Genomic DNA, 21,234 nt, shown 5'->3' with positions numbered 1-21,234 from the left:
TATATAAGATTTATTTATTTATTTGAGAGAGAGGGAGACAGCACACATGTGCATGTGTGAGCAGAGGGAGGGGCAGAGAGAGGAGAGAGAGAGAATCCTTAAGCAGACTCCCTGCTAGGCCCAGAGCCTGACTCGCCACTCGATTCCAGGATCCTGAGATCATGACCTGAGCCTAAATCAAGAGTTGGACACTCAACCAAATGAACCACACAGGTACTCCTGACTTTAACTTTATATATATGCAATCACATGGTGTGTACTCATTTGTGCCTGGCTTCCTCTACTCACTATTTTGTCCGTGAGATATGATCTATGTTGTTATATAAAGTTTTAGTTCTTCATTCTCATTGCTGTGTAGTATTCCATTATGTGACTAGCATACACTTTATTTATTTTTAAAGATTTTATTTTTATTTATTTATTTGAGAGAGACAGATAGTCACAGAGATAGTGAGAGAGAGTACAAGCAGGAAGGAGAGGGAGAAGCAAGCTCCCACCGAGCAGGGAGCCAGGCCTGGGTCTCAGTCCCAGGACCTAAGTCATGACCTAAGTCAAAGGCAGAAACTTAACTGACTGAGCCACCCAGATGCCCCTAGATTACACTTTATCTATTCTACTGCTGATGAGCATTCAGACTGTTTCTGGTTGGTCCAGAATAATGCACCTGTGCACATTCTTGTACATATTTTTGGGTGAAAATATGATTTCTGCTGACTAGCACATGTAAATCCGAAAAAATAAATCAAAACCACATAAAAATCAAAACTACAAATCAAAAATCAAAACTACATTTAAAAAGTCATTTTTGGGGTGCCTGGGTGGCTCAGTGGATTAAAGCCTCTGCCTTCGGCTGAGGTCATGATCTCAGGGACCTGGAATCGAGCCCCACATAGGGCTCTCTGCTCAGCAGGGAACTTGCTTCCCTTCCTCTCTGCCTGCCTCTCTGCCTACTTGTGATCTCTGTCTGTCAAATAAATAAATTTAAAAATCCTTTAAAAAAAAGTCATTTCCCTTTTCCCTCTACAGACCGTTCTATCAATATGCAATTCCCTTGATAAACAAATTCTTTTAAAATATAAATGGGGGTGCCTGGGTGTCTCAGTCGGTTAAACATCTGCCTTCAGATGAGATCATGGTCCCAGGGTCCTGGGATCTAGCCCTGCGACAGGCCCCATGCTCGGTGGGGTCCCTGCATCTCCCTCTGACTGCTGCTCCCTCTGCTTGCACTCTCTCTGTCAAATAAAATCTTAACAACAACAACAACAACAACTATATATATATATATATATATATATATATATATATATATCCAGAATTAATCCCCATTCACACCTTATTGTGAATTTCTATAATCTGATGAAATCAATAGCTAGTTGAGAAGCATCCCTGGTGCTAGAAGGGGTAAGGAAATCTGGCTGAGGAAAAAGGAGTGGGAGATTGGGTGTGATAGGAAGACAGTGAGTGTTGGAACTTGAGGGGTGAGGCTAGGGAGAAGGAGGCAGGAGAGGGGAGATATACTGACTTTTCCATTCATTCCAGGTCTTGGCTGTTTCCTTCTGACAACAATCACTAAAATGATAGTTAATGTGATCTGTCTGATTTAAAATGGTTTACAGTTGACAAAGTGCTTTCATATATCCATTACCTCGTTTGATCTGGCTCTCACAAGAAGTTGGGTGTTTTAACAACTGTTCTTCTTTTAGAAGTTTAAGGCTTAAAGTTGGATATCACAGTTGGATGGGTAGGATTCCAATTCCTCCCTCTGAGGCCAGGCTCCATAAGCTAAACACATTTAGTTCACCCTCTCCAGAACAATTTGGTATCTCCCTATTCAGTTCCCATCTCAGAAAGTAGAGAAAGAATGAGGAATTAAAGTGCAGGGGGAGCAGAAAATATGCCTTTGACATCTTTCTTATCAAATATTGTAGACCTTAAGGGAGAAGCTGGAGGCCTGTCATAGGTGATTAAGGAGTAAAGTGGTAAAGACTTGCAGGGTCTATACTTTGGCCTTCTGCAAGTGGGCAGTGACTGGACAAAGATGGTAAGGTAGGGTGAAGTGGGTGAGTGGGGGTGTGGAAATCCAGGATAGGCCCAACCCAGCGGGCTTGGTAGGGATGGAACATGGGAATAGTAATGAAAATGGCATTGGAGCTGCTGAGCACAGTCTGAGCTGGAAAGAAATGTTAGCGTATCTAAGCTTTGGGTGAAATGGTACAATGGGTGGGATGTCCTAAAGAACTTGTAGTGAGCCTGGGAGTGCAGGTGGGTACTAGGTAAGTAGTTGAGCAGCTAGTTGAGCAGCTAGTCTGAGATCTTGGAAGTGATGAGCAAAGAGGCCCAGGTTGGGGTGTGGTCAGGCATCTCAGTGAATCTTATTTCAAGAAGGATTTTCAAAACTTTTATCTGGACTTGTAACTATTTGAGAGTCTTTGAATATGGTTCAGTTGAGCTTACTGTAAAGCACCCCCAGCAGTCCTAACATCAGATGGTGGGGTGGAGGGGGGGGATGTGGCGCAGGCCTCCTGTGAACAGTCAGGCTGAATGGGATTCACGTGAAAACCCCTGACAGCTACACCCCCTGTGTCTTTTGCTTCAGTGCCCTGGGAAAGGATTAAGGCTGATCCATGCCAACCCTGTCAATGGGCTCATTCTAACTTGGCAAGCAAATTGTTGTTGACAGTTTCTAGGTGTGCATTTTCTTAGAGATGGATTCTGTGCAAGAAAAATCAGATTCTTGTTGCTAAGGTATTAATTTAACAAATAAACAAGTTGCAAAATGCTAAAGGGGAACATGAAAATGTTTCCCACTGGGCTCATCAAGAACTGCTTGTCTGCTACCTCCCACACTAAAAAGGTCCAACATCTTCGCTGTAGATAGAGTGTTTCACCTTTTCCTCATCAAAGCTTACAGTTATACCTTTGGACCTCAGCACTGTATACACATAAGGAGCTTCTCATTTGATATGCAAAATAAACAAAGAGTATGTTTTCCATTTTGAATCTATAAACATAAAAGGGTGCAGGATATTAAGTGTTCTATGTCACGTGATAAGGGATTAAAACAGGATCCTTAATTTCTGATTAGTTATCTATATCCAGGTATCTATCCTCCATAGAGAACATAGAGTTTGGGAGTCTCACTTTCTATAGACCCAAACCATTAGCCCCGTAACCTGGTCAGGCTGTTGGTTTAGACATATTTCATCAGGGCTTGGCCCCCTGAAAGAGCAGCCAGCCCTCAGTGCTTCTTATTCTCTAACTTCTAAAGCATCCGAAGGATTTGTCTATCCCACACGCCTCTGAGATAAGGGCCGGATTGCCCTTCCAGGATTTCAGAGTTGTTCTTTGGGGACAGCCCAACCCTGATTGCTCAATTTTGCAGGCACAAGAACAGATTAATCATCCGTACATGAGTTCCTCTTCCAGGCTATCTGAGGTTTCTTGGATGACGTTTTAATTTATAAAATAAAGTAGTAGCCTCTTTAATGTTTCTGCTACAAATGGCCTTTTCTATGTATATTTCAAATTTCCAAAAAACAGTCTTCCTACAGATGAATATAAATATGAATTTCTTTCTTTTTTTTAAAGATGTATTTATGTATTTATTTGAGAGAGAGAGTGTGGTGGGGAGGGGCAGGGAGAGGGAGAGAAGAATCCACAGGCAGACTCCCTGCTGAGTCTGGAGCCACACTCGGGGTGTAGCCATCGCCCTGAGATCATGACCAAGGCCGAAGTCAAGAATAGGATGCTCAGTCAACTGAGCCACCCAGGTGCCCCTAGAAATTTGAGTTTCTTAAAATTTCATGAAGCCCTTTGTGTAAGGAAAAGACAAAGAAATGAGGGGCTAGTTATACATGCTATTAACACAGATGGGTACTGAGTGAGTTTTATAAGGCATAAAATTGGGATGTCATGTACCTTCTAACTTAAAAAGTGTTCCATTTGGGGTGGCAGGAGGAAAGGAGAGAGCTCTTGGAGTTGAGTCATGAAACATGTTGCCTTTGGAGAAGAGGAGCGACTGGGTGTCCACCAGCCTGGTGAAGGCAGAATGAGAGGTACAGGTAGTGGTAAAAAAAATTTTTTAATACAGTCTTCTTATTAAAAAGGAAGACTTTCTCATATTTCAAATAGGAAATACGACAAAAGACAGAGGAGAGAAAACAAAAAACACCTTAATACACCACTAATTACTAATTTCTGCAGTGGCTTTCCATTATTTTGGGAATTAACTTCTAAATTCAGGGAGGAATGATAATTACCCTTGAAAATACCCTAAGTCACTCAGTTTTGGAACAGAATGTTGCTTCCTCAATGAGCAGCTAATGAAGTAGTTGTGTTTATAAGCCTCGTTATTTAAGAAACAAAAATAAAAGTTTCTGTTAACACTAGAATCGCACTCAGCACGACTAGATACTCAAAGCATGAAAAGCACATGGGACCAGAAATGGTTCAAATTCACATTACCTCCTTCATACTTACTTTGAGTTAAGGTCAAGCTAACTGAAAGGAAGGTAAGGCAGAAATCAACATACCATTTAATACGTTCTCACCTGCTCTCCCCTCCTCCTGTCTTTCTCCGCTTTCCCTCTTTGTTCTTTCTTTTTTGCCACCTACTCTTACTAAGTTTAAGTGAACCCTAGTGATGATAATGCCAAATGATGCTACTCTATTTATAATACATTTGTATCTATCCTTCACTAACTTTTAAGGTTACAAAAATACATATATATTAATGAAAAAATTCAAATAGTACAGAAAGTATGAAATAAAAAGTAAAAAATCTTTTTCCAAACTCTTGTCTCATCTGTTGGCATTCTTTCCACTTTGAGAGAAGGAGCAAGACCCAGTGTTGGGAACTCCTTTCTGCACTTTTATAAACTATGCTCTTTGTGAATGTTGTGGGGTTTTTTTAATTACAAAAATTTTAAAAAGATTTTATTCATTTATTTGAGAGACAGAGCAGGTGGATGGACAGAAGGAGAGAATCTCAAGCAGACTCCCCACTGAGTGGGGAGCCCGATGCAGGGCTTGATTGCACAAACCTGAGATCATGATCTGAGCTGAAATCAAGGGTCAAACACTGAACTGATTGAGCCATGCAGGCGCCTCACGAATGTGTGTATTTTAAAATTATTTTAGTGGGACTTGGAGAGCAAGAGGAGAGGAAATGCATCTGCTCAGTCTACCACCTTGAACCAGAAGCCCTTTAAGAGTTTTTAAAACCATGCTTATATTTACACATTTATTTATTTTACGAAATTGGAACCATTGAGCACATATTGGTTGTTACCAGTGTTTGTCCTTAACAAACTTTAGAAAAAAAAAAATTTTTTTTTAGGGTTTAGATAAAGAGCCTTTATTAAAGCCATTACTTAAAAAGGCATGATGAAAACTATGGGAATACCTGATTGTGGGGAGACTCAGAACTAACAATGAGACATTCCTAAACCCTCATGGAGAGACACCCCTTCTGCCAAAGTCTGCAGTACCCAAGCAGGGAGGGATTAAGGACAAATACCATGATTATCTACCTCTTCCTGACACCTGTTCTCATGTGGATGCCTCCCGTTGGCCAGACCAACAAAGAAGCCATAGCAAGGGAACCTGAGTGATGGAGCCTGCCCTGGTCAATACCTGGGATTGCAGAGCTCAGAGACTGGCTCTAAGGCAAATGAAGAATTATCAGCACAGAAATCATTCAAATTATGTTGCAAATGTACAAATTATTTACATATGAGTAGAGGGAAGATACAACCTTCTATTAGTAAAATGTGAAGTAATGTTAAATATTTTGGGTCATGAAGGCTACCTTTTAATCCTCAGATCACCATTGATCTCTTACAAGTTGTCAACTTTAAGACCTAAATTGTCAACCTAAGACATTCTGTGTTACTCATGAAAATAATGAGATAATAAGAGTGAGATTAGGGTGTCCCAACCAGACTGTCTTTTCTCTTCTAATCTATTAAACTTTAGAAATCTTATCACATTAATAAATATTTACCTATAACTTTATTTATTTATTTTTAAATTATTTAATTGACAGAGAGAGACACAGCGAGAGAGAACACAAGCAGGGGGCGTGGGAGAGGGAGAAAGAACCAGACTTCCCTCTAAGCAGGGAGCCTGATGTGGGGCTCGATCCCAGGATGCTGGGATCATGACCTGAGTTGAAGGCAGACACCTGACGACTGAGCCACCCAGGCACCCTCCTATAACATTACTTTAAACATAAATAGTATACCTTCTATGAATGTATTTAACTAAACTATTATTGGATATGTAGGTTGCTTTTACTATTTCGGTATGATAAATATAGCCTAGATAGTTTCACTATAAACATTTTTGCTGTAAACATCTTTCCAGTACTGCAAACATTTTCACTGCATAACTAATTGGCCAGAAGGTAATTATGTCATAAAAGAGAAAATAATGAAAAAATAAAAAGGAGATATTAATAAGGACATAGTGAAACATGGAAAAAAGTTAATAAGTTATTAATTTCTTCTTACTTTAAGAGAGGTATCAGTTTTCCAAGTGCCAGGATGTATATTTGTAACTGAGCTTTGTACTGGGTTGTGAAAGCCTTCGATGTGGTTGTTTGTTCTTTGCCTATTGTCACAGGCCCCTAATCTACATTCCAAAGTTCCATAGGAAATGTGGAAGAAATGCTAACTCTAGGATGCACTTGTTACTGATCTTTGTTACCTTTATAACTTTCTATCTTTGTTACCTTTATAACTGATATTTTATCATTTTCTAGTATAGTCTAGAATGTAGTTTGGCTTTATACTCTCTTATTTCACACTTCTAGTAAGTTTATCACCATATTTTCTCACAAGTTGTTGTACATATTTATCATCTACTAGTTTAAGACCACCATGTCTACTCATTGCTGCATAGGCTATGAGAACTAGCTAAGATTTAAATAATATAAAAATGGGAACTTTACCAATGGAGAAATGAAACCAAACTGTCAATCAGTTATTTTATTTTTCATGGTGAAATTGCCTTACAGCCAATTATTATGGGGCAAAAATGTTTGTCTATAGCGAAGATGCTTATGGCGATAGTACTGGACACAGTTGAGATGATCTGCCTAGTAAGTAGCTCAATCTTTGCACATATCCTTAATTATTTCTCAAGATATAGTTCTGAAATTGAAATTGCTCCCCAAAAGTTATGTGCATTTTTAAAGCCATTAAGCGCAATGGGTATTTGCTGTTTTTACCTCTTAACTGTGCTATCTAGAAGCTAACAATGAATACAGCTTCTTTAACTAGGATGGGACACTACTAAAAACTTTTTTCAAGTCAGGGCACCTGGGTGGCTCAGTTGGTTAGGCGTCTGCCTTCAGCTCAGGTCATGATCCCAGGGTCCTTGGGATTGAGTCTTAAGTAAGGATCGCTGCTCAGTGGAGAATCTGCTTTTCCCCTGCCTCTGCCCACTGTCCCCAACGCAGCCACCTGCCCATGCTCCCCCCTGCTCATGCTTGTGCTTTCTCTCGCTCTCTCTCTCAAATAAATAAATAAAGTCTTTTAAAAAAAACAAAACTTTTTCATGTCAAGATCTGCCTCATCTTCCAAAGTAGGATTTCCCAGCACTAAGCTTGTGGGGGTGGAAGCATGATCCACCTCCTTCCAAAAGCTGGAGTGAGTCACTATCAGCTTTCTTTTCTCCACCCTCACATCCCAGCCTTCTTCTTCTTCTTCTTCTTTTTTTTTTAAGAGAGAGAATTCAGCCTAGGGGTTCCATTGGATTGGAATTGGAGAGAAGTATCTGTTCCAGGTCTTTTTGCTTTCAGACTGGAATTCATCTCATCTCTTAAAACAGAGCATTCTTAAGATAAACTCTTATCTAAAGGCTAATTTAAAGTAACTTAACCAATGTAACAAAGAAATCTCAAAAACAAGTTTTTGAAACTATTAGCAATAAAAAGGGCTATTTATTTATTTATTTTTAAAGATTTTATTTATTTATTTGAGAGAGAGACAGTGGGAGAGAGCATGAGCAAGGAGAAGGTCAGAGGGAGAAGCAGACTCCCCGTGGAGCTGGGAGCCCGAGGCCGGACTCCATCCCGGAACTCCGGGATCATGACTTGAGTCGAAGGCAGTCGTCCAACAACTGAGCCACCCAGGCTTCCCTAGAAAGGGCTATTTAAAAAAATAATAATGGCCCTTTCTGGCTCTCAACCATCTTGGGGGCTGCTCTTGGTTGGGGCTGTCCTATGTGTAAGGCAGGAGGATGATGGCTGCAAAGAAGACGAAAAGTCACTGGAGATAATCAACTCCAGACTCCAAGTCATTATTGAAAGTAGAAAGTATGTGCTGGGATACGAGCAGACTCTGAAAATGGTCAGACATGGAAAAGTGAAACTGGTCATCCTCACCAGCAACTGCCCAGCCTTGAGGAAATCTGAAGTAGAACACGGTGCCATGTTGACCAACACTGGTGTCCATCACATCATTATAGTGGCAATAATATTGAACTGAGCACAGCATGTGGGGAACATTACAGAGTATGCACACTGGCTATCATTGATCCAGGTGATTCTGATATCATTAGAAGCATGCCAGAATAGACTGGTGAAAAGCAAATCATGTACAATTTTTCTTTAACAAAACTGGCCAGAGCTTGTGTTTTTTTTGTTTTTTGAGTTTTGAAGTGAAATGATCTTGTGATGGATATTATTCTGGTGGTAAGATTAATGTGAATTTTGATGTCTGGATAGATTCCCCATGTAAGTTACATTCCTTCCTATCTGAACTCTAGAAGGCTTTCATAGACCATCTTGGGGTGTGAAGAAAATCCAGCACATGGGCATGCACACATACCTCACCATGCACACTCCTCTTTCTGTTTTCCTTGCTATTGCTACTACCATACCATCATCACCAAGGTCTAGCAATGCTTTTAAAATATGTAATGTGGTCATTATGGCTGATCAGGACATTTTCTAGGTTAAAAAAGCAAAGGACATATAAAAATGAATTCTCAAAATCTGTAATGGTATATATATTGTTTTAAATTTTACAGGGCACTTTCACATATTTCACTTGGTCTTATAATACTCCTACTAAATAGATATTAAGACCCCCTTTCACAGATAACAAAACTGAGGTGGATAGAGGCTTAAAAATTTTTCAAGAGAAAGTTTAAGATTTTTCCATTTCAGGACGCTCCCCTTCCTGTAGGTTCTGTGCTCGGGGATTTCATCCTACTGAAATTGCTCTTCATCTGAGGAGGAAGCAACAAGATGAACTGCTAATTCTCTGGGATCAGGAATTTTATGTTTCTTCTTACAAAGCCCTGACATTCTGCTTCCCATCAGGATCATAGACAGTTTGAGCAGGTTCCTGTACCAGACCTACCTGAAGGATGAAGCAAATGATTCTGAGTTTTCTTTCTCTAGGACTAAACTCACAGACACAGAAATACAGGCTAAGATCTTCCAGTAAAATTAATTCCTACTATGTGGGTCGTCTTACATTCAGCTAATTAGGAATTACCTTTTTTAAATGTGCATATTTTTAAAAAGATTTTATTTATTTATTTAACAGAGATCACAAATAGGCAGAGAGGCAGGTGGGGGTGGGGGGGTGGGGGGTAGGCAGGCTCCATGAGGGGCTTGATCCCAGGACCCTGAGATCGTGACCCTAGCCGAAGGCAGAGGCTTAACTCATGGAGCCACCCAGGTGCCCCAGGAATTACTTTTGAGACAAATAAGCATAATTAGAACTTCGCAAAACACTCTGTAAAATCTTAAGTGATTCCTATCAGAGAGCTTTGTTTTGCCTGAAGTGGACGGAAGCACTAACTTGCTTAAATTAATAATTGGGAGTAAAAAAGAAAGAAAATACCAGACATTTCCCTTTAAAGTGGCCAGGTTTATGAGTTAAGATATCTAAGAAATGGAAAGAATTTAACATGGTTCATAATCAAGAAATGTGGCCAGACTGGGAACCAAGATTGTTCTGGGGTGATATGTTCATATTTTTCCATTAAAAAAACCTCATATTTAGTGGTTGGGTACCAGATTTATTCCTAAAACCTACTGAAACTCAATTGATTTTGAAATGGCACTTTCAGTTTCCTGGAGATTCCATCCTCACCCTAATCCCTATGGCAACCTTGAGTGTAGTAGAGAACTGAGAAACTGAGAGTTGAGATCCACTGGACTCTGAGGAGGACTGTGGGGGAAGGTGGACTCCCTGGGGTTCAGTAGCTCTCAAATGAGTGTTATGCTACCTCTGGGAGATGACCCAGAAGAAAGAGCCATCAAGAACAACAAATGACTGTTCATGACTAATGACTGAGAAACTAGGGCTTCTTTCTAGTTGAGTTAAACTCCATTTGTGTTTTCTATGGAAGGGACTCTTGTATTTCTTTTGCTCCCTGTCTCAGTCAGTTGTCAGAATTTGCGTTGAACATATAGCTGATGCCTAGAAATACTTGCTTCATGAACAGAATAGGGAGCTTAAGATAATTGGCATGTCTTGATGTGCTGGGTCTTTGCAAAGATAAATTTGACCACAAGTGGAGATGATAGCACAGGATTTATCTAAGATCTGAGACGTAGAGCAAGAGTGGGCAAATGAATTATTAATGAGTAGTTACACAAAAGAGTAAAGAGAATCCTTCCATAGCAAAAGCTTTACCACTAAGGAGCTATAAGGGGTTTGGGCACATTACCTAACCTTAAAGCCCTCATCTATAAAATATGGATAAAAATAGGAACTATCATATTGGATTACTATGATGATTAAATAGGACAATGCATATAGAGTAATTAGAGGAGTGCCTGGCAAATAGGAATCAAAGAACCTAGAAGGGCTGCCAGGTGCATCTATGCAGGTGGTTTGATCTCTAGGGCACCCAGAAGCAACATAAAAGGGCCATGGGATACCTACAACATAAACCAGGCTTGGACATCATATTGTGAACTAATTAAGGACCAGCTAAGATACCCATCCCATTCCAGAAACCATGAACTGAGCCACCCTGGTGCCCCAGAGTATTAACTATAGTTGTCATGCTGTACATTACATTCCTAGTACTTATTATCTTATAACTGTAAGTTTCTACTTTTTGACCACTTTCCACCAATTGCCCCTCCCCTCACCCTAGTAACCACAAGTCTGGTCACTTCCCATGAGGTCTTTTTTTTTTTTTTTCTTTTTCAAGATTGCACAAATAAGTGAAACTATACAGTGTTTGTCTTTCTTTCTTTGACTTATTTCACTTAGCCTAAAGCCCTCTAGGTCCAACCATGTTGTCGCAAAAGGTAGGATTTCTTTGTGTGTGTGTGTTTATGGCTTAATAATATCTCATTGCATTTTTAGACCACAACTTCTTTATCTATTCATTTGTTGATGAACACTTAGGCTGTTTCCATGTCCCCAAACCTTTTAGAAAAATGACCTATACTTGACCATACTTTTATTTTTATTTTCATTTTTAAAATATTTTATTTATTTATTTGACAGACAGAAATCACAAGCAGGCAGAGAGGCAGGCAGAGAGAAAGGAGGAAACAAGCTTCGGCGCTGAGCAGAGAGCCCGACGTGGGGCTCCATCCCAGGACCCTGGGATCATGACCTGAGCCGAAGGCAGAGGCTTTAACCCACTGAGCCACCCAGGTGCCCCTTGACCATACTTTTAAAAAAATATTTATTTATTTAACAGAGAGCACATGAGCAGGGGAAAGGGCACAGGGAAAGGGAGAAGCAGACTTCCCACTGAGCAGGGAGACTGACACAGGGCTTGATTCCAGGACTCCTGGATCATGACCTGAGCTGAAGGCAGATGCTTAACCAACTGAGCTACCAGGCACCCCCTGACTACACTTTCTTAGATTGGGCAATAAAACTACACTGCTTTAAAATTATACTAACATTCACATTTACTCACCAAGTTCAACCCGGTCTTTTCATTTATTTGGAAGCAGATCAATTCTTACTGCAATTTCTGAAAAAGAACACAGTGCTCTTGTAACAGTGATGACATTCCAAGAGGTGGGGTAAGAAAGGAGACATACAAAGCAATTGCCTGAGGTGGAGTGTTGACATTTGGGAAGGATGGAATGTGGAAAATCACTATCATAGATATTTGAAAAGAGGTTCAGAAAAATTCGCCATTTGGAGCTACCTGTTTTACAGTGTAAAAATTCGGGCAGCCTAACTGTCAGACATGGTCTCTAGGAACTCAGCATTCATTTTCACCAACTCCCATAGATACCCCATTCTCATTTTGCAGTGTTATAGGAGCTAGAAATCTCAAAACTTATATATTTCTTTTCATCATACACAAATATCAATACCAGATGAATTGTAAATCTAAATGTAAACAGTAAAAGTTTTCACACACAAAAATTGGAAAATACTTTGTGACCTCAGAGTCAGCAAAGATTTCTTAAATTGGACACATACAAAATAACCCAGCCATAAAGCAAAGCCTCTGATTAGCTGAACTACATCAAAATTATAAATGTCTTCGGGACACCTGGGTAGTTCAGTCGTTAAGTGTCTGCCTTCAGCTTGGGTCATGGTCCCAGGGTCCTGGGATCGAGCCCCACATTGAGCCCTGCATCGGGCTCCCTGCTCAGCGGGTAGCCTGATTCTCCCTTTCCTCCCCCCACCCCGCCCCACCCCCTTGTGTTCCCTCTCTCACTGTCTCTCTCTCTCTCTGTCTGTTAAATAAATAAATAAATAAAATCTTTTTAAAAATTCTCAATGTCTTCATCAAAGACCCTATGAAAGGAAAGGACAAATAAGACACAGAATGGCAAAAGGTATTCCCAATACATCTACCCATAAAGGACTCATAGAATAAAGAACTACAAAGAAGAAAAAGTCAGACAAGCCGATAAGAAATTGGGTGAAAAATAGGCAGTTCATAGAAGAAGATATCTCACTGGCCAATATACATATGAAAAGGTGCTCCACTTGTTAGACATCAAGAAAATAAAAACTAAAACCATAATACAATTTCAACAATTGTATTAGCCTTTCAACAGAATAGCTAAAATGTAAAATTGGAAAATACAAGGTTCTGGTGAGTATGTGGCATGGCACATCCCTCACTTTAGAACACTGGTAGTATCTACTCAAGCTAGACATATGCATTCCCTATAACCCAGAAATTGCACATTTATATATCTAACTGAAGGGTGTGCATTTGTTCACCAATGCTCCTGATAGCACTGTTTGTAATCACTCCCAAATAGAAACAACCCAAGTGTCCATGTGTAGTAAAATGTACAAATCACGTTATCGTTATCCTAAGGAATACTATACAGCAATGAAAATGAAGATGCTCTTGCTATGCACAACATGGATGAATCTTACAAATACAATATTGAGTGAGAAGAGCTGGTCACAAAAGAGGACATACTACCTCATTCTACTTTGTGGAATTGCTCTATGGTGTTAGAGGCCAGGATGGTAGGTAGCTTCTGGGAGGATAATGCCTAGAAAAAAGCATGAGGGGGGCTCTCTGGTGTACAAGTAATTTCTGTTTTCCAGTCTGGGTTAGGGTTACATAGGAACACTCACTTTATAAAAATTCATCAAGCTGTACCTGATTGTGATTTGTGCATTTTTCTGTATATATGTTATACTTCAGTGAAAATTGACTTTAAAAAATCCGAACAACTATAATTCCTAGACTTTCCTGCTAATAGGATTCAGTATACAATTTGGATTTTGCCAGTCATGTATAATGATGTGAGACTGGAATGTAAAAGCAAGATGGAGGCTATTTTCCCCTGCCTGTTAGTTTTCTCTCTTACTTTTTGATATATCTGCTACATTAGATGTTATTTTCAACAGCCAGACTTTCTGTGCCTCTGCATTGCCACCAATTCCATTGGTGAGATGTGGCTGGGATGCTAGCTATGGTCTCCATACGTTCCTGATCTCTAGGTTGTTGCTGTGTGGTATGACTTGGAAGCCTTAGGGCCGCCCTCTAACCTCTGCTCTTCCAGCCCACCTAATTGTTTTGGAAACATCTAATTCCTTGTATTCAACACCAAGAGTGGTGTCTGCACTAAACTCCTGTTGATACATCAACTTATAACACAACTGATAGGCAATGTGGTAAGGTCCATGTTGGTTTTAAATATCTTTGAAAAAGGAAGTTACCATTGGCAATCCTACCACCTAGGATCAGCATTATCATAAGATCTGCTTTAGAGCTAACCTAAATCTACTCTGACGTGCTGTAAAGCCATTTACTTCAGAGGATATACTGCTTTCTGCTGCCATTCAAAGATGATTCTTAAGGCATTCTTTGTCTTCTCTTCACAGCTAAATAGTGCCAGTTCTTTGAACTTTTCTTTACATGTTCTGCAACGCTACCCAGTTGTGGCTATTTGAAAACAGTATTTATATAAGGACTGCCTATTCTGGTACGATTAGTTGTCCCTTTCTTTTTCTTTCTTTCTTTTTTTAAAAATTGAAGTATAATTTACATACATTATATTAGTTTTAGGCATACGATGCAATGATTTGATATTTGTCTATATTGTGAAATGGTCACCACAATAACTCTAGTTAACATCTGTCACCATACATAGTTACAGAACTTTTTTTCTTGTAATGAGAACTTCCAAGATTCACTCTCTTTGCAAACTTCAAATAAGAAAAACAATTTTTAAAATAAATATTTTATTTATTTCTTTTTAGAGAGAGAGAGCATGAGTTGGGGGAAGGAGTACAGGGGGAGGGACAGGGAGTGGGAAAAAGTCTCAAGCAGACTCTGCACTGAGCACGGAATCTGACATGGGGCTGGATTTCACAACCTGAGATCATGACCTGAGCTAAAACCACCAACTGGATGGTTAACTCACTGAGCTACCCAGGGGCCCCAAATATGCAACACAATATTAACTATAGATAATGCTGTATATTGTATCTCCATGACTTTTTTTTATAACTGGAAATCTGTACTTTTGATTCTCTTCACCCATTTCACCTCCCACATTTCACATCTCTCGCAATTACCAATCTGTTTTCTGTATCTATAATTTTTTTTAAAATTCCATATGTAAGTGATATCATATAGTATTTGTCTTTCTTTGTATAAATTATTTCACTTAGCATAACACCCTCAAGGTCCATACATGTCAAAATGGCAAGATCTTACTCTTTTTTAATGGCTGAATAATATCCCCATTATATATATATATATATATATATATATATATATATATATATATAACCACATTTTCTTTGTCCCATCATATGTAGATGGACACTTAGTTTGTTTTCATATATTGGCTATTGTAAATGATGCTGCAATGAACATAGGGGTGCACATATTTTTTGAATTAGTGTTTTTTACTTTCTTTGGATGAATACTCAAAAGCTGAATTGCTGGATATGGCATTTCCATGTGTAATTCTTTAAGGAGCTTCCATACTATTTTCCATAATGGCAGCACCAATTGACATTCCCATGTAAACGGTGCACATCCTTGTCAAAGCTATTATTTTTTGTCCTTTTGATAATACCATTCTAACAGGTATAAGATGATGTCTCATTGTGGTTTTGATTTGCATTTCCATGATGATGAGTGATGTTGAACATCTTTTCATGTTCCTTTGGCTATCTGTATGTCTCCTTTGAAAAAAATGTCCACTCAGATCTTCTGTCCAGTTTTTAATCAGCTTGTTTTTTGTGGTTTTTGTTTGTTTGTTTTGTTTTTTTGCTATTGAGTTGTAGGAGTTCTTTATATATTTTGGATATTAACCCCTTATCAGATAGGTGATTTGCAAGTATTTTCTCCCATTCATTAGGTTTCTTTTTTATTTTGTTGATTGCTTTGCTAGGTAGAAGCTTTTCTAGGTAGGTAGAAGCTAGGTAGTTTCCTTTGCTAGGTAGAAGCTTTTTGGTTTGATATAGTTCCATTTGTTTATTTTTGTTGACATTGACATTGGTCATCACCAAGACCAATGTCAAGAAGTTTAGTGCCTATGTTTTCTTATAGGAGTTTCATGGGCTCAGATCTTACATTGCATTTTCCCATATATATCTGTAGTTCTGGTATGTCCATGGGAGACGGTAAGCTCAGGATCTTCCTATGTCATCACCTTGAACTGGAACTAGCCGTCCTTTTCTTTTGGTTATACTCCTATGTACACTCTTGTTTATTTGACCAAAATCTGACTCAAGTTTAGGTTATGGTCCAATAGATTTGTAGAAGGTTGAAAAATAAAACTTGCCAACCATAAGCCACAGTTTTGTCTGGCTTCCCAGTACAGAGCAATATCTAATATAACAGCTTATAAACAATAAGAATCAGAGGTCAAAAGAAAAATTAATAGGCAAAGAGAGATTACTGAATTGTAGATTCACACATTCAGAAGAGACTTTAGAAATAGTCTTTATATACCAGGATATTACAGCTCAGATATATATCCAGGCTTTGAGTCATTGCTTACTCTGAACAGTCTTGCAACTCAGAGTGTGGCCTTCAGACCAGTAGCATCAGCACCATCTGGGAGCTTGATAGAAATGCAGAATCTCCAGCCTTAAGCCCCACCAAATCAGAATTTGCATTTTAACAAGACCCCCATGTGATTTGTATGCATGTTAATATTTGAGAAGATATAAGCAAAAGCACCACAGGTTTTTGTCCTACTATTTAAAATCTTGCATAAATCATATTACAGAGAAAACCTGATCTCTTTTGGGCAAGACCTGTACTATTACAGGTCCTGGTCTAATACATTATTTGAATAGCTGGATTAAATAAAAAGAAAAACTCTAATGATCTCTGGGAAAAGAGGGCATCTATTTGAGCTGTGCTTGTTTTTAATGTACCCATTCACATTTTAATTCACTAGAAAAATTAATAGCCTATTTGGTGGTAGCAAGTCCTGCAAAAATAAGTGCAATAAAATGGAAGTATTTAAATGGGTATTTAAACTATGCAGTCATCAGTGATTTAGTTTTCAATTACACAAAGGTAATTACACTAGAATCCACCTCATTCGCCCTTCCGTGAGAAAATGCTGGAGTGTTGTAATAAGCTGATGCTTTCAGGCAATGACTGATCTCCACTCCTTGTTGGCCAGGACCTGAATTCATTTACTTTAAACAGTTTAGGGTGTATGCTAGGAATATAAATGATGGAAACACCCTTTGTGACCCTTCTTACAAAGGAAGTCACATCATTATAAGGGGGCATGTGAGGCTACAGGCCTAGCCTCTCAGACTGGGAAGGGCTCACACAGCATGCAGATTTGGCTCAGGAGAGAAAGGCGGGACCATGGTAAAGGAGAAATCCACCACTAGGCTCTTGCTCTAACAGTGTTAAAGTTCCGTGTGTGGAGGAGGGCTTCTGGGATGCTGGCAATGTTTTGTTTCTTAATCTGGGTGCTGGTTACATGGGTGTGTTCAGTTTATGAAAACTCACTGAGCTGTTCACTTACAATAAAAATTCTTTTCCATGTGTATGTTATACTGCAATAAAAAAAATTTAAAAGTGTAGAAAGTTAGAGTTGCATAAGACCAGCTTTTTGTCCTCTCTCCCTCCTATTCAGATGCAGGGAGTCTGTGTCCCCTGCTTTGAGAAACACGGTGCAGAGTAATCAATGAGGTTATAATAAGGGAAAACTGATGAGCAAGTTTGATTAACCCATCATATTCAATGAGGTGGACAAGTAAATCCAAACAGACAATAATGCAAATTGCAAGGTGCACTATGTTCTAGATGCTATGTAAGTACATTCTCCTGATCCTCACTCTTTTTTTTTTTTTAAGATTTTATTTATTTATTGGACAGACAAAGATCACAGGTAGGCAGAGAGGCAGGCAGAGAGAGAGGAGGAAGCAGGGTCCCTGCTGAGCAGAGAGCCCGATGTGGGACTCGATCCCAGGACCCTGGGATCATGACCTAAGCCGAAGGCAGAGGCTTTAACCCACTGACCCACCCAGGTGCCCTCTGATCCTCACTCTTGAGAGGACAATGTTATCTCTACTTGCAAATGAGGCAAATGGCATCCATACAGCAGGCTGGACCAAAAGTCCATGGTAGATTTGTCAGAACCAAAGTCTATCTTATTTTCACTAGTGCCACTTCCAGGCAGTTTGAAGGAGCAAGTAAGTCAGAAGGACAGTCTGAAAGAGGTGAGACTCTTTGCCAAGATGAAGGACAGATTGCAAGTAATCACCCATGAATATTTTAGAATCCTCTGGCAGCTTCTCAGAGGCAATGCTCCAAGGCCAAACCCATGGGACTGCCAAGCACCTGGAGAGTCCTGGACCATAGCTTGAACTTGGTTGAACATCAATTTCAGCTGGGAATATTCACCAGCTCCACTCTAAAGTTCTGTATCCAGTATCTTTGAGGTGAGGCCTGAAAACTCTTTAAAAACCATCCCAGGAAATTCTGATGGTCAGCTGGGCTTGGGAACCACTACTGCAGTTATGCTGACCACAAGAAAGAGTCATACTTGGACTGACCTTGGCAGTAGTTCATCACAAGCCAACCAGGGGGAAAGCAAAGGGTGCACAGGGGCACCCTCAAACTGTGAAACTATAGCCAGATGTTAGGCCAAGAAATAAAGCAGAAAAAAAGGAAACTTGCTATCATGAGATGGAAACTCATGACTAGCTTATGTCTGCAAATAAAAAGCCTGCTCTTGTTGTGTCCTAGGCATTTACAGTCTCCTAGAGTTTCTCCTTTAGTTTGTTCACAAAGAGGGCATCAAAAGGGTTAAAAATTTTTAAAATTTTACCTTTTTAAAATATTGAGTTATAACTGACTTATAGCATTTAAAAGTTTTTTAAAAGATTATATTAGGATTTTTTAAAGTATTATAAAAAGAGAGACAAAGTACAAACTTCCAGCTATAAAATAGAGAAGTCGTGGGCATATAATGTACAGCAGGGAGATTATAGTTAAAGCTGTAAAAAGTGTAAACAGTAAGTAAATTTAATATCTCAGATCTCAATATGAAATCCTTGATCTAGGCTGTTTTTAATGAGAAGTTTGAGAATTTTGAACAGAGTTAAAATGGACTCTACAAAATTTAAGGAGATGGTATCGCAAAGGTAACAAGATCCAAGGGCACCCCCTTCTACTCCATCAACTTGAACTGGTTTATTCTAGATTTAAACTATGACTTTGAACAACCTAGATTTCTATTTGACCCCAGTGTTCAGTGGTAAAAGTACAGAGGTGATTATGTACGGTCAATAACTTCCCTATCTCATCTGTCAACTAGAATAAATAGCTAAAACTGATAAGTTGATAAAGTACTTTTTTTTATTGGAGAGTTAATAACTTACTCTGAAGTAGACTTTAATTACTAGACCTTGCTAACAACTGACATATGAATTAATTGCCAAGTTTAATCCCTCTGCAAGTTTAAAAGAACTTCACAGCACTCAAACCTAAGGGAAATATTTATGATATAAATGATAAAACACAATTTAATCCATTATTCATCAGTGTAAATGGGAACAAAATACAGGGAACAATAAAATAAGCCTAGAATTGGAGCTAATTAGGTTTAAGAAAACCATTTTAACCCAAACATGTTTTCATCCTAAGCCCTTGTCTCATTTGAGGAAACAACCCTAGTTCTTTGTGTATGAGATTAGAGGCCCATGTTTAATTTTTTCCAACATGTAAAAGTGGTGTAAAGGGATCTTTGAGCCAAGAACTATATTCTGGCTTCAAACACCAGAGAGCTGATCAATGTCCATGAATTTTGTAAAAAGTTAACATTACTCTTCAGGATAAAATTAAAAGGGGGGGTGAGGGTTACAAAAAGGACAAATTAGAACACAAACCCAAAGATTAAAGAGATCCTTGGTGTGTCCTCAGTTTCCCAGTTTATTCAGATTTTTGTTTTCGGTTTCAGTAAAACACTTCTAAAAGTGAACGAATGTTTAGTTGCAAATATAATTTTCTAAATAGCTATAGCAGAACAAAAACAATTATTAAAGTAGGTTTTCTTAAAGAGATTTTATTTTTTTAATTGTTTTGCCTTTTTTTTTTTTTAAAGATTTTTATTTATTTGACAGACAGATCACAAGTAGGCAGAGAGGCAGGCAGAGAAAGAGGAGGAAGCAGGCTCCCCACTGAGCAGAGAGCCCGATGCGGGGCTCCATCCCAGGATCCTGGGATCATGACCTGAGCCAAAGGCAGAGGCTGTAACCCACTGAGACACCCAGGCGCCCCAAAGAGATTTTATTTTTAAGTAATCTCTATATCCAATATGGGGCCAAAATCACAACCCCGAGATCAAGAGTTGTACACTCCACTGACTGAGCCAGGCAGGTGCCCCTAAAGTAGTTTCTAGTCTGAACTTCTTGATTTAAAAGAGTCATAGTGGGGTGCCTGGCTGGCTCAGTCAGTTAAGCGATTGATTTAGGCTCAGGTCATGATCCCGGGGTCATGAGTCTGAGCCCTGTGTCAGGCTGTGCACCAGGCATGGAAATTCTCCCTCTCTGCTGAAGATTCTCCCTCTCATTCTCTCTCTCTGGCCTTCCGCACTTTCTAAAAAAATTAATAATAATAATAAATGTTTTAAATTTAATAATAAATTTATTATTTTTGTTATTGTTATTTTTATTGTTATTATTATTTTTAAAAATTTAATAATAAAAATTTTTAAAAGGCTCATAGTAACCTGAGATAGGACCTATTGTATTACCTCTTTAGAAGGGAAATTATTGGTGTGCCTGGGTGGCTCAGTTGGGAAAGCATCTGCTTTTGGCTCTGGTCATGATCTCGGGGTCCTGGGATCAAGCACTGCATTGGGCTCCCGGCTCAGCAGGGCATCTGCTTCTTCTTCTCCCTCTGCCCCCCTTTCCCCCACTGCTCATACACACACTCTCTCTCTCTCTCTCAAATAAGTTTTAAAAATCTCAAAAAAAAAAAAGAGGGCGCCTGGGTGGCTCAGTGGGTTAAGCCGCAGCCTTCGGCTCAGGTTGTGATCCCAGGATCCTGGGATCGAGTCCCGCATCAGGCTCTCTGTTTCAGAAGGGAGCCTGCTTCCCCCTTCCTCTCTCTGCCTGCCTCTCTGCCTACTTGTGCTCTCTGTCTATCAAAAAAATAAAAATAAAAAATCTAAAAAAAAAAAAAAAAGAAATTATAGATATCAGAAAAGTGGTATTTTAAAAACTCATATATCTTCTCACTGATGATCAACTGATTTTTGACAAGGGTTTCAAGATAATCCAATGGAGAAAGAATAGTATTTTCAACATATAGTTAGGG

General features: G+C 39.1%; 1 long non-coding RNA gene and 1 pseudogene across 2 annotated transcripts in view; one reads left to right on the top strand and one right to left on the bottom strand.

Moving 5' to 3' along the window:
- The first annotated feature begins 8,244 nt into the window (after positions 1 to 8,244).
- Positions 8,245 to 8,656, top strand: LOC309843474 (large ribosomal subunit protein eL30 pseudogene; annotated as a pseudogene). The gene has a single exon. The product of its transcript is annotated as a large ribosomal subunit protein eL30 pseudogene (transcript).
- A 3,253-nt stretch (positions 8,657 to 11,909) lies between these two features.
- The window catches only part of LOC309843731, a 64,220-nt gene continuing 54,895 nt past the window's right edge, over positions 11,910 to 21,234 (bottom strand). Inside the window, exon 4 of the long non-coding RNA XR_014300317.1 lies at positions 11,910 to 11,967. This is a non-coding gene — a long non-coding RNA (uncharacterized lncRNA). The remainder of the gene's footprint in view (positions 11,968 to 21,234) is intronic.

This window comes from Mustela nivalis, assembly GCF_964662115.1.
Source record: "Mustela nivalis genome assembly, chromosome: 11".
Classification (NCBI taxonomy): domain Eukaryota; kingdom Metazoa; phylum Chordata; class Mammalia; order Carnivora; family Mustelidae; genus Mustela; species Mustela nivalis.
This window is presented reverse-complemented; position numbering and strand designations above follow the sequence as displayed.